General features: G+C 39.5%; 1 protein-coding gene across 7 annotated transcripts in view; it reads left to right on the top strand.

Moving 5' to 3' along the window:
• Positions 1–7,215: 7,215 nt before the first annotated feature.
• The window catches only part of ANO4 (anoctamin 4), a 187,568-nt gene continuing 182,126 nt past the window's right edge, over positions 7,216–12,657 (top strand). For 4 of the 7 annotated variants that reach the window (XR_004981806.2, XR_004981807.2, XM_036400690.2 and 1 more), the window contains exon 1: positions 7,216–7,745. The gene's annotated coding sequence lies outside the window, so the exon portion shown is untranslated. Of the gene's footprint in view, positions 7,746–8,194; positions 8,218–12,657 lie in introns of those variants that run through there. The other 3 variants (XM_036400693.2, XM_036400695.2, XM_054514861.1) reach the window with 3 other exon arrangements.

Consider the following 12,657-nt stretch of genomic DNA (forward strand, 5'->3'; position numbering starts at 1 on the left):
TTCAATTTTTTTCAGTTTTTTTTTTTCACATTAAAAAAAGGAAATGCATCTAAATTGACTGGGAAGGGAGGAAATCAATACAAGGGTTTCATAAGGCAAGAACTAAATAAAGCATTTCTGTCTGCTTCAGTCAAAATAGCTCACACTGTCCCATAAAGATTCTTCACTTAACCAAGCCAGAAGAATCTGTAAAAATATTGCACAAAACCTTTGTCTTCTTGTCCTCACTATAACTCACTCTTCAGTTTACCTGGCAAGCTGAAGAAACTGGTGTGCTGACATTTTTAGGCTCTTTCTACACTGGAGAATCAAGAGCAGTCTAAAAGTATTGTGTATTTTAGTTCACAGGTTTTATGTATTACCATAGGATACAGGGATAGTAATCAGTAAATACACACAAAATACTGAGTTTGTCACAAACAGATACTAATTTCATTGCATTTTGTTGATTTCATTAGGTCCTAAGTGCCGTGTGGTGAGATTTATTTCTTGGTGGGAGCCCAGTTCTTTTGAGCTCCTTTTATAAGGCATTTTACAGGGGGATACAAGCTGTTATTAAAAGGTTGTTTTGAATTACTGTTGTCTGTGCCTGGCAGTATTTATGAATGTGTCCTGAAGAGATGCATTTACAAGTATAGTTTCAGTTATATGCACTACTTAAGGATTTCTATTTTCATTTCTCTTGCTTTTGGTATTGTAGAGATCCAAAACAATTAGTAATGGTTACATTTTTAGAATTTCTTTTTCTTATATTAAGAATCCACGAAAACCTAGAAAGCCCAAATAAATAATCAATTTTGTGGTTATTTTATTTTTGTTTCATACCTAAAATTTTAATGGTTGGATGCCTGAAAATGGTCTGTGCTTCTGAATGAGCTGAAATACTGAACCACCTAATTAGATAGTAAGTTAATTTAAAAAATAACTTCACTTTCTGCAAGAACACTCAATAATCCCATTACTATTTCTAAGATTCACTTAAAATATTTCTATAGAAGAAAAACTCTTTTAAACTTCAATAAAGGAGACTAAGATATGGGGAGCTCAGCCCAGCCTTGGTAGGTGTGGTGGCATTGAAAAGGTCAGCATCACATGGAGTCACTTTCAGAGTCTGATCAGCCAACTTTTGAAACTTCTCAGTGTGAGATCTTTTATGTAAGTCCTTGCTGAGAAAAAGAACCCAGTACAGAAATCTCTTCTTTTCTTGGCTCTGCCTGAAACACCTGTTGAAGGAATTCAGGCTCTTTCATTATGATGTGCATATGTGTGTGTATATTCACCAGTGGATATTATTATTATTTAGTGGTTATCACTAACAGTTTTGCTGCTGTTTGTTTCTATTTGAGAGATTTGCTTGGCTGACTGTTCTTGAAGTTTGGTGGGGTGTTTTAGAGTTGTAGAGTAATTTAGTGTCCTAGGGTGACGTTATGATGCTTGTATCCCCATTCATGTGTTCTGTTAATGTTGGATATTATGTTCTGTACCTTTAAGACCGGCTCTGAAGAGGGAATGTTTTGTTTTGGTTTTCTTATCAGCCTGGCGGGACACAGGGACTGCAGCTTTTGCTTTTTGCTTTTGCTCTCGCTCTTGCTTGCTTTGCTTCTGCTTGTTTTGCTCGCTTTTGCTCTTTAGCTAGTTTAGCTAAACTGTCCAATTTCTTCCTGGACGGTTTCTCCTTTCCTTTTTCTGATCATTTCGAACCTGCTCCGGACTGGGACCTGAGAAACACCAAGATCCTGCACCTTCTGGCCTGCAGCAGCAGCCCCAGTGCCAGAGGGACTGAGAACAGAGTGACCACCCCCCAAGAGAGACTTTCTGAATTTGTCATCTTTTTTCAGAGCGGTGTCATCCGGTATTGTTCATTTTGTGTGCTGGGGGGTGCTGTGCTTGTTAAATAAACAGGTTCTTTCCACTCCTCTCCAAGAAATCCTTCCCGAACCGGTTGGAGGGGAGGGGCTGTGTGGGTTTGCTTACTTGGAGGAGCCCTAATTTGGAAATTCTCCTCCAAATTTGCCCTAAACCTCGACAAAATTTTGGTGCCCAACGTGGGGCTCGAGAGAGTGAGAGGAAACCTTGACATTTAGGCATCTTGAAATAATCTTGTCCAGTTCCTATATCAGGAACAGCTTAGATCAGTTCAGATTTTTATTGTTTCGAAAGAGATTCATTCCTACTTGTTAATAAAGGTACGGTAAACTTCAAATCGGAAGTTAATAAAGCACTTTGTCTCTTCACAGAGATCATGCATTTTTAATTATTATGTTTTATTTAAAGTATTATTTATTTAAACCTCTAAAAGGTCAGCAGTGAACATGCCAGGTGTTTAACAGTCTCTGCTATTGTAAGCTCTCAAATGTTTGTCACATGTGCATGCATCATGTCGGGGTGTCTGACCCTAAAGGCCCTTCAAATCTCAGTGGCCTATTCATGACATCTAATGCTTTCCCCCATATACCTGTGCTGCATTCTTGATGTTTTGTTTGCAAATCCTCTCACCATCTAGTTTATAAATTGTGCTAGAAGTAGGTCTGGATGCAGCTATGAAACAGAATCACTGAACCAGCAGTACACCTGGATACAGGGCAAAAATTAGCAGGGGATGCTCTGTTGGGGCTGCTCTGATCACTTACCTGTGCTGGGTCCTTCCTCTCTGCTTCAGCACTAACTTCAGGTCATGTTTTACTTCCAAGAAGTTGAAGGATTAGTATATGGTCATCTGCAATTTGACTAAAGGTCTGACACAGCTTTAAGATACCTTTAAGCCTTGCTTTAAGAGAGGGCTGGAAAGCCCTTTTAAGTGTCTGGGGGCCTGTCTGCTCCTGCAAGGTGGCCCCCTGCTTTCTAGATGTCAGCTTTCCCCTTATTCCTCTCAGGACCTCAGCATTGCAGCCTCTCCATCCTGTGTGACTTGATGTAACCTGCCTGTCTCCTTGCAGATTAGAGAAGTCCTACCAACTCCTCTCTAGTCTACAGTCTGAAAGGGATCTGTGTGATCCATATATGAAGAACATATATCTATATCTATATAGATATAAAGACTTTTTTTACTTGCTTTGTTAAAGGCTTGTTGTTATTTCTGAATTTTCACCAACTTTAGCTCACTATCTTCTACTGCTGGTAGTTCAGTGCTTAAAATCATTCATAACGGTAGTTTTCTTTGGGCTATCATAAAACTTGTTTTGCTGTTATGAATTTCATTTACTTAGTTAAGGGAATAGCTAGAAATAAATGGAATATTCTGTACCATTAAATTGCAATCTGTTAAGAGTGCTTTAACTGCTTCATATGTTGTAACATTCGTTTCTTGTTAGGGTGCATGGTACAAAATATAGCTAATATGGACTTATGTAGAGGTAGTATAACTGATTTTTTTAAAGTTTTAAAATATTTAATATTTTCCCCTTTTTTGAAGAATAACTTTAAATCAAAACTACCATTTCTTGGCCTATGTATGTTAACAGCTTATACCTACAAGCTTAGGCTTCAGACAGCAATTGATTTGTTAGAGCCCTCTTGAAGTTACTTTAACAAAACCTCTTCTTTATGCTTTAAGAAATATTACCTGTCTATAATTTTCTTACTTGATTTATGGAAAGTGTTATTGTGAGGTCCTGAGTTGGAGACAAATGATATTGCAGATATTGGAACTGGTAATAGTATTCTTGGTATGAGTTGTGTCCCTCAGCTACCTCAGTCTGGTATTGATTTTACTGTCCCTTTAGGAAGGAGAAGAGAAGGTGGCAAGAACATTCTCACTGTCTCTTCATTCCAAAATTGTAGAATTTTGGGGTGTTTTGATGTGGATATTTTTGGGTTTTTGTTTTTTTTGGGATTTTTTTTTGATAAATGTGGGTACCTAAGCCACTTGTGGGTACATGGATAACCACAACGAAGCTATTTCTCTCATATAAAACATCCAGGAAAATTCTCCATAAGTGAAACAATCCCTAAATAGCATCTTGCTACTATTCCCTAGTATTCCTTTTAGATAAAGTCTCTGGAATGCAGACAGGGCCATTACTGATTTTTCAGCTAAAGGATGACTAAGAGACATAGGTTTGGGGGAGTTTCTTGAGGTTTTGGGGGTTTCTTATGAACAGCTTTTCTTCCAGGGCGTTTGGCTTTATCATTGAAAAGCTTGTTTGTTGTTTGCTTTTTAAATTGTTGCAGCAAAGGTCTTTGAAGCTCTCTTACCAGAATGAAGATGCCTCAGTGAGTAGCAGCCATTCTCTCCATGCAGTCTTGTCAGCTCTGTACTGCTTCCCACCTGCGTTAGACTGAAACTTAGACTGCAGAAATGGAAGCGTCTCTAGATGATTACTTGTTCTCTTTTCCTCTATCTCGATATTTTTAGTACTTCAAAAATAGCTGTATGGATTTATTTTTTTTTAATTTTATTAATGGTCATTTTGGTTTTGCTGAACTAGCATCTTTTGCTTGAAGTCCATCATACTTTTTAGCTTCCTTTCCATATGCATGTGTTGTTCAGAACCTCCCTTATGCAATTTCAAATGATGTAGCAGCAACATAAGCAAAAGCTTTGGAGCATCCACTTCTTGAAAAAGAGATTGATAAAATTTCTACTTGAACTGACATTGATAATTCCTGTTTCATGGCTAAGAGATTTGAAAAATGAAGTCACTTTTTTATAATGATGAATTTTTTGTTGTCTGGAAGTCATTTAAGAGCATTTTATGTTTTCCAAGGAAATGACATTTTGAAGAATGAATTCTTAACAATAAAATGATGTTAATCTCATAACTGTAAGATAAAAAGGATAAAATACAAAAAAAAATTGCTGTATTGACAGCCATCAATATTAATGCATATTTAATTCAGTAGAAAATAAATAAATTTTCTCTTATAACTGGAAGTAACAGTATGTTAGGAATTGATTTTTTACTCAAAATGTGTTGGTCTGTTAGAGCTCTGATGTAGAAAAACAGAATTTTCCATGACAATGTTAAAAGGAGATATATTCAGTAAATATTTCTGTTCTGTATTAAAAGGGAAAACTGATATCATAACCTGAAATACTTCATTCCAATACTCAATAGTTTCTAATTAGAAACCACCAATTATTTTAGAATAAGTAGAAAGATAACTTGTTTTACAGTGCTTTAAAAGAATTGTTTAAATTCCTAATTGAGCTGAAAAAAGGTACTGAAAAATTGCAAAGGAGCCATATGACAGAGGAAAAGATCAGAAAACATCTACATTTACCAATATGACAACTAAGCAGGGATTTTTGCCAATTCTCAATAGATCAATATAGAGGTTAAAAAGCTGATAACTGAAAGCACTTCAATTTAATGCATAATAAAAATAGAAAAATCAGAAAGTTGAAGGATGTTCCAGTTGAGCAGTACCAAGAGCTGATTTTCCTAAGTCACTTTCAGGCAAGATAAAGTTAGCAGAAAGCTAACTTTGCTCTCATCACCCTCCTCAATACCAGGCACAGGATCTGGGCTTGGGAACACTCACAGGTGTTAAGTAGTAATCTTTCTGTTAGCATTGCAGTCTGTTTTGAAAGCTTACTGCAGAGTTTAAATAGGTTTTCTTCTGCTGCTTCCTTCTTTTCTCATGTTTGCCCCTATATTGGCTATGTTTTTAATTTTGGTTACCTGTGTATGTGTTATTATCTGTATATATCTTAGTGCATTAGTTGGAAATGGTAATTGCCCTCCTTTTTCATTTGCTCTTTTGATCTGCCTTCACCTGTGCCTACTCCCTCTTGAGCAGATCTCATGTTTTTTGGGCTAATTATGTGTATGAAAAGGGAGGAATAAATATCATGCATGTCCTGTTGACAGTATGAAGCCAGCTAATTAAAACCTAAATAAAATGTAAGAAAGTAATGAGCTTTCCAATGTCCTGTCATCAGAAGGGAAAAAAATTGTATTAAAAAAACCTAAAACCAAGCCAAAACAAAAGAGAGGAAAAAAAACCATACAGAAAGGTGCTATCTTCTGACCAATATGGGATGACAGCCTAATGTTCTGCTGTTGTTACTACTGGAATTTGTATGTTCTTGCACTATTTACGCTTTCAAACATTTTGGAACAGATTAGTTGTATTAAATTGGCCTTTAGATTTTTAGTCAGTGCTTCAAAATGTAGAAGCTGTGATTTACTATTTTTTTTAATGTTGTTGTTGTTAGGCCTCCTCTTTCCCTCATAGGTTTATGTTGTTACCTGGTGTGATCTCCAAGTACCTGATACTGATCAAGTAATATGGGTACCACTGCTGGGAATGCTTTTATGTCTGTTTTCCCCATGCTCCCCCCTTGCACTACATGGCCTTTTCATCTTTTGAAATGTGAATATCGGATGTATCATATTCATGATTACTTTGTGATACAGCAAAAATTCAGGACTGACTGCTCTAAAAATGTTTTGGAAAGGTAAGCGTCTAACCTTTTCTACTGGCAGAGTGTCAGCTTTAAGTAAACACAAATTTCCATGCTGTATTTATGTTTCCTCCACTATGGACTGCATTGTGAGCAGGATTAGAATAATTTCTTCCCCATTGTCAAATGCAGCCACTTGTGACTTAGAATCAGGAACATCCCTTGTAAATTACAGTGCTTAGCAGCTTTAAATCTGACTGCATCACCTTACTTTTGACTTGGTTCAGTGGTTTAAATACCATAGGAATACTTCTCTCCACATCCTGGACATCATTATTGAAAATTAAGTCGAGGTCTGGGGTCTTTTAACATCTTTTTTTGGTGTCAAATAGTATGGTAGAAAGCAGCAAAACACTTAATCCAGTTGTCATCTTGGCAGGTGCAGGGAGAGGAACTTTGCTCGTGTATTTTCTGTGGGTTTGATGCTGGGGTCTGAGGCCTGTGATGTCATGTCAAAACCAGCACTGGCTCTAACAGGGCCATTCACAACAATGGGACAAAGCTGTAAAATCTCTTACAGACTTCTTTTTTCTTCAAAAAGATACCTTTGAAGAAGAAGCAACGATTAATGTATGTTTTATGTAGGGAAGGTACCGGCTAATAAAATTACAAGGTAAATGACGCTGATACCCAAACCTCCAAACTTTTCTGGCCTCTGTGGGACTGCAGAGGGGCAGCAAGGCGCCTGTCAGAGCACAGCCAGAGGAGCCTGTGCCTGTCTGAGCGCTGCTGCCGGAGGAGCAGGCGGGGGCCCGAAGGCGCTGCCTTTGCCCGTGGGTGCAGAATCCCCCGCGGGGCTGCGGGCACCGGAGCGCCGGTGATGCCGGGCGCGGCAGGACGGTGCCGGCAGCTGTCGCGTCGGGCTGCCCTGCCTCGGACAGCTGCCACGCTGCCACCCCTCGGGTCCTCTGATTGGGTGCTCCCAGCGACTGATTACAAATGCTGATGCCGCTTCTGTGATCCTTTCCACTCGGAGGAGAAATCTCTTATCCCCACCCCCAAGCCCACCTCTAGAATGTAAGTCATGGTGAGAAGATGAGGATGAAAACAGTGCGCTATGAGTGACTGGAAATCCAGCAGCCCGGTTTAGCTGCAGTGTTATGTAGGAGTCGTTTCCAGACTTCTTACCTTTGGTTTTCCGGCACAAACTGCTTGCAGGTTTTCGAAGGCTGTGAAAGGACTTACCGTTTGTGTGCTTGTGCTTTCTGTGCATCAGCACATTACCTTGCTTTTCCCCTGGACAGCTGTGTTCAGAGCTTCATGTGGCAACCTTTCTACTGAAGAGAGATAAAAAGGATCCTTAATCTGATTCTCTTTGGATCTTTCTATTTTTATGGTAAGTGCCAGCATATATTGGCAGAGCGCAGCTTCTTTGCTGCAGTGCTCGTGCTCTCTCCCTCTCTCTCCCTCTCCCTCCCCCTTCCCCATCTGTTTTTCTCCCCCGGTAGTCTTAGATAAGTCTCGTGACCTTCACTTAATATCTAGTCATAATTTTCATCATCTTCGTAGCAGATGCTGGCTAAGTAAAATGCAAGTTTTCTCTTTATTTTGCTCTTTCCCTCCTCTGACCCGCAGCTCTGAAGTATTGACTGCAAGCTGAGTACTGCCTCTTTGTCCTTGAAACGGGAGGCTCCAGCATTGCTCCCGATTGCCTGTGGCAGCAGCGGGATACGCTTCTGGGGAGCTGGAATAGAGACTGGGTAAAGGTGACAGGCTCTCTTCTCCAGGTCTGTACCCTTGCACTGAGGGCACAGACGTCCCCTGCTTGAGCAGCCACCTAGGAAACTCTGAAGACCCTCAGTGCTCAGGTGTGAGCATACATGTGATTTGAGCTGGTATTTGCTCTCCTTGGCATGGGACAGATGGGCTCTTTCAGCATTTTCTGTATAAGCCTATGTCATCAGGTGTTTTTAAGTTGGGCATTTGCATCTTACAGGTGCAGAATAGCTGGGACAAGAAGTTACAGAATCGGTGACCTAATAACGCTCATCCCTATCTGGTCTTTACTGTTGCAAATTCTTAGCTTTTTGAAGTGCTTTTACATCTCTGCAGTAGAAAAAAAAAAGTGCTTTTAAATGTCTGAAAATCTGTTCTGGCTTAATTTGTGCTCTAAGCTATTTTAAAAGCTCTGATTTTATAAACAGGAAAGGTTGTTATTTAGACCACAGTAAACTGTGTCCTTAGTTTTAGTTTGGTTGGTTTTTGTGGGTTTGTTTTCTTCTTTTTTAGTTTGTTGCATGAGATTTAAAGTAAAGCAAATATACAGTTTCTGGTAGAGAGATGTTTTCATTTGTTTTTGGTATGAGAGAACTACCAAAGTATTTATTTTAACTTGAATGTGTTTCATGCTGTGGATTCATTATGTGGATTGACTATGCATAGCCCTTGCAGCCTGCAGGAATAATAAAGACTCTGCTACATCTTCAAAGGTCCACTGAAGGCATAGATATAGCACTGGCTCAAACTTGTCGCAGGGTGGTCTGACTTCAAGCAGAGCAAAGAGGAGATGTGTTCTTATACCTTTGTTTTACTGAGGTAGGATAAGAATAAAGCTTTTATTCTGTCTCTGCGTTGCCTTTTCTGGGTTTAACAAGAGATATGCTGGTATCTGGGAATTTTTTTCTTGGTTTAATGTAGCTTATGTCGTGACTTAAAACAATTTATTCTATATTTCAGAGAGTTTTGCTTCACATGAGCTGATCAGTTGAATTGAGTTTGTGTACCTCCTTTTCCCTCCCTAATGAGTAAAAACTTCAGAAAATGCTATTTTCAATACCCTTAATTTCTTTTCTGTACTTGGGTGTAATGTCAAGCTGTATTGACAAGCATGTATGAGTGTGGTGGGGGAGAGGGAAGCCCAGGTTAGACAAGAGGCAGAAGGAGGGAGAAGGAGGAGGCTTCCCCAAATCTGCAGGTAGAGGACTTCATGGTGCAGTGAGGTACCTGCTGCATTGCCCTCAGAGCAAGCAGCAAGGGCCAGCACGTAGCTCAGATCTCAGTGCTCTGAGTCATCTCCCCCATCAGCTCTTGTGTTTTGGCATCATGAAGAACCCACTGGTGCAGTTGATCCTGAGCCTGGTTTCCCTTCTCACTGATGCAGTGAGGATGTGCTGCAAATCTCCTACTCTGGTAGGGAACAGGCCAGTTTTGGCAATTGTGCAGCTCAAGGAACTGCCTAAAAACGTTTCCCTCTAGAGCAGCTTTCCCCACTGTCTCCTACAGAAAGGCTTTGGCACCATGACTGGTCTATGTGTTACTTAACTCTTTTATACCAGTAATGAAGGTGCCTGAGTTTGTTCTCTTCCAGTTTCAGAGTGCTGACACTATGACAGCAGCAAAGAAACTTTTTGCTGTAGAAGATGTGCAGGGCTCCTGGTAACTCACACAGAGAAGCAGTCCTGAGACCCTGCACAACCTGCAGGTTGTGATAGTGCCTTGGAGGAATTAGGCTTAGGCTTTTCTTGATTAAATGTGAATAGTAACTTTGTGCATGCATTTGAACTTGGAGTTTTTTACCGTTTTCTCCATATAAAATGATGGTAAACATAAAAAACAAATAGTTTTGCAAAATGCATGCACCACTTAAAATACCCTGAAGACCTCACAGTTAATTACAGAACTGCATGCTATTATGCTATAAAATATTATTGTAAATTCAGATATTCATATGCCCTAAAATGTAGATACATTCCTACCCAACAATTTCTCAGAAGTGTTGTTGTCACTCAAAAATTACTAATGTTTAAATAAAATGATCTTGTAAAAGCTAATTTTGAACATAAGTGCATAATCATATCTGTCTTTTCCCATAAAAGTTTAAAAGCCAAAGTGCTTTTGCAATAACCTTGAGGCAAAAGGAAGAGAGGAAAATGATCCTGAAGTATTTTCTCCAGTTTAAACTATATGAGCTTGCAATGGGATGTTTGCATTTGGAACCTAACATCTGAGTACTGCAACAGAGAAGTCTATGCATCTAAAATCCTTGCCAGCACATCTTGTTGCAGGCTAAAGGCTTGAAAAATAAAGATGCAATCCTCTGTAACAGTCTTGAGAGGTATAGAGAAGAGTGAAATTCCCCAAATTACATGAAATTCAAGTAGGTAGATGTGCTGTTCATTTCTTGGGAATTCTGTGAATGCTCTGATAGGCAATGCATGCATAGCACTTCCTTGTTTCACAGCGTGGTGTCATGTTAATTCCTTTGCAGGGTGGCTGAAGACTGCATGGAAAACAACTGCAGGGAAAGGAAAAAAAAAAGGCTCTGTTCCTCAGCCAGCCAAAATCACCCAATGGTCTGATGAAGTCATTGCATTCTTTTTTTTCTTGTATATGATCAATATGCATTCTTCATCCACTTGTCTATAGAAGCAAGTTTTTAAAGCTTTTTTACTCCACAAGTACTTAAACATATACATTTATGTTGGGAATATAAATTGGTATGTTTTTACAGAAAACTCAGTCATTTATCCATACTGCTTCAGTAATTTTATGCTTTCCATCTGCTCATATCCTTTCTGACAAAACTTATGCAGACAGCTATTGATTATCGCTGGCTGAAGAATTCAGGCAGTGAATTAGCCATGCTCCAACTTCCCTCTCTGCCCCAGACTGGAAAGCAGTACTGAGATATGCATGTTGCAGAGCTGAAGTCATCAGTACCAGCAGCACTCTGGCTGGTGATTTTTTTAATGCTGTATCAGTTGTGCTTTTACCTGGCTGTTTCTTCATCCATCCTGACCCACTAATGAGCCCCACATGAATAATCAAATCTCAACTGCACCTTTTAGGCTTTCTCCCTTATTCATACAGCTAACTTTAAAGGTGTTCCTGGTCATATTATCCCACTGAGTCTGCAGATTTTGTCCAGGATGATTTCAAGGACTTCGTAACTCTAATGTTGCAGGATTTACAAACCTGTCTCTATATATTTTGCAGCTTTAACAGGTGAGCTCTCTTCAGTGCAGCTGCTACTTTTGCAGTTTATGGGAGTCTGGAAATGCTGTGTTTGAACACTGTGCTGCATAATCTGTCAGAAGTTTGGTGCTTTGGGGAAGTGCTAGGCAGGGTGTGTGTGTGTGCTACGTGCTGTCTCTATGTCAGTGGGGAAGGATTGGCTTTCAGACATTATGTGTGTCCTGTGTCTCCTGTGCATACCCTGCCTTCTTATAAGTGCTTGCATCCTGTTCCTGTCATATCTCAGGAGGGGATTGCATTTTCTGCTTCTGTACAAGTGCAGAGTGCTTTGTGTAGATCTGTCTGGTTCTTCATGGAAACCATGGTCTTTCATTTCATGTTGTGCAGGTTTGTTCTTATGTAACTTCTGCACAGGAAACACTGGACAATAGAGAGGTGTTCTGTGTGTTACAGAACTTTCTCCTGAATAGCAAAAGTCACAATTATATTATTCCAGTCTCAGTGTGGTAACAATGGAGCAGCGCTAGGCCTGTTTGACTTGACCAACATTAGCTGTTTGCATTCTGGTAATGTGAGATTGGTTTAGAATAGAGAACTTCTCATTGTATAATATAAGGAGAAATAAAAGTTTTGTTAGGAGTTATGGGTTATTTCTCCAGTATTCTAGTAGAAGGGGTCTTGGCACTGGAGCAGGCAATGCAAGTGTTTTAATCTTTATGAAAAACACCCTAAGCAGGATGAATATCACTAAAGCTGCAATTATATCCCCAAATAAGGGAGCTAATGGTGGGCAGCTCTCTGCACATGCATGGATTTTACTCTAGGAGAGCACAAATCTGAGAGAATGTTTTCAGAAAAGCCTCATATTTCTAAGAGCTGTATGTGGATACTAATAATGCTGCAAGACCAATCCTTCAAAACAGTTTCCCTTTATGACCTCAGGAGGAGTTACAGCAGTCTGGCCTCCAAATTCAGCTCTGAGAGAAGACTAGTTCCAACCAAATGGTGAACTTTGAACATAAATCCAGAGATTTCCAGACTCAGCATTTGCAATCTGATTGTCCAAAGGAAGGCTTGCTGTCCATGAGCTTTGGACAACTTGGTCCCTCAAAAGTCCATGCTAGCATAGATAAATATATTTTAAAAGAAATAGAGATTGAATCTCCTGAATGCATTCTCTGGACATGAGTGAGTTCCAAGATTCCAGGATTATGTGGGTATTGATGATGGTCATAGGAGATGAGTTTCTCGTGCTCTCTATAGAGGTAGAATACCAAAAATTTGCACTTTCAGAGGGTGGTTGGAAACATGCCTAAAAGAGATGTCCTAATCTT

The sequence above is a fragment of the Molothrus ater genome, chromosome 5, assembly GCF_012460135.2.
Source record: "Molothrus ater isolate BHLD 08-10-18 breed brown headed cowbird chromosome 5, BPBGC_Mater_1.1, whole genome shotgun sequence".
Lineage (NCBI taxonomy): Eukaryota > Metazoa > Chordata > Aves > Passeriformes > Icteridae > Molothrus > Molothrus ater.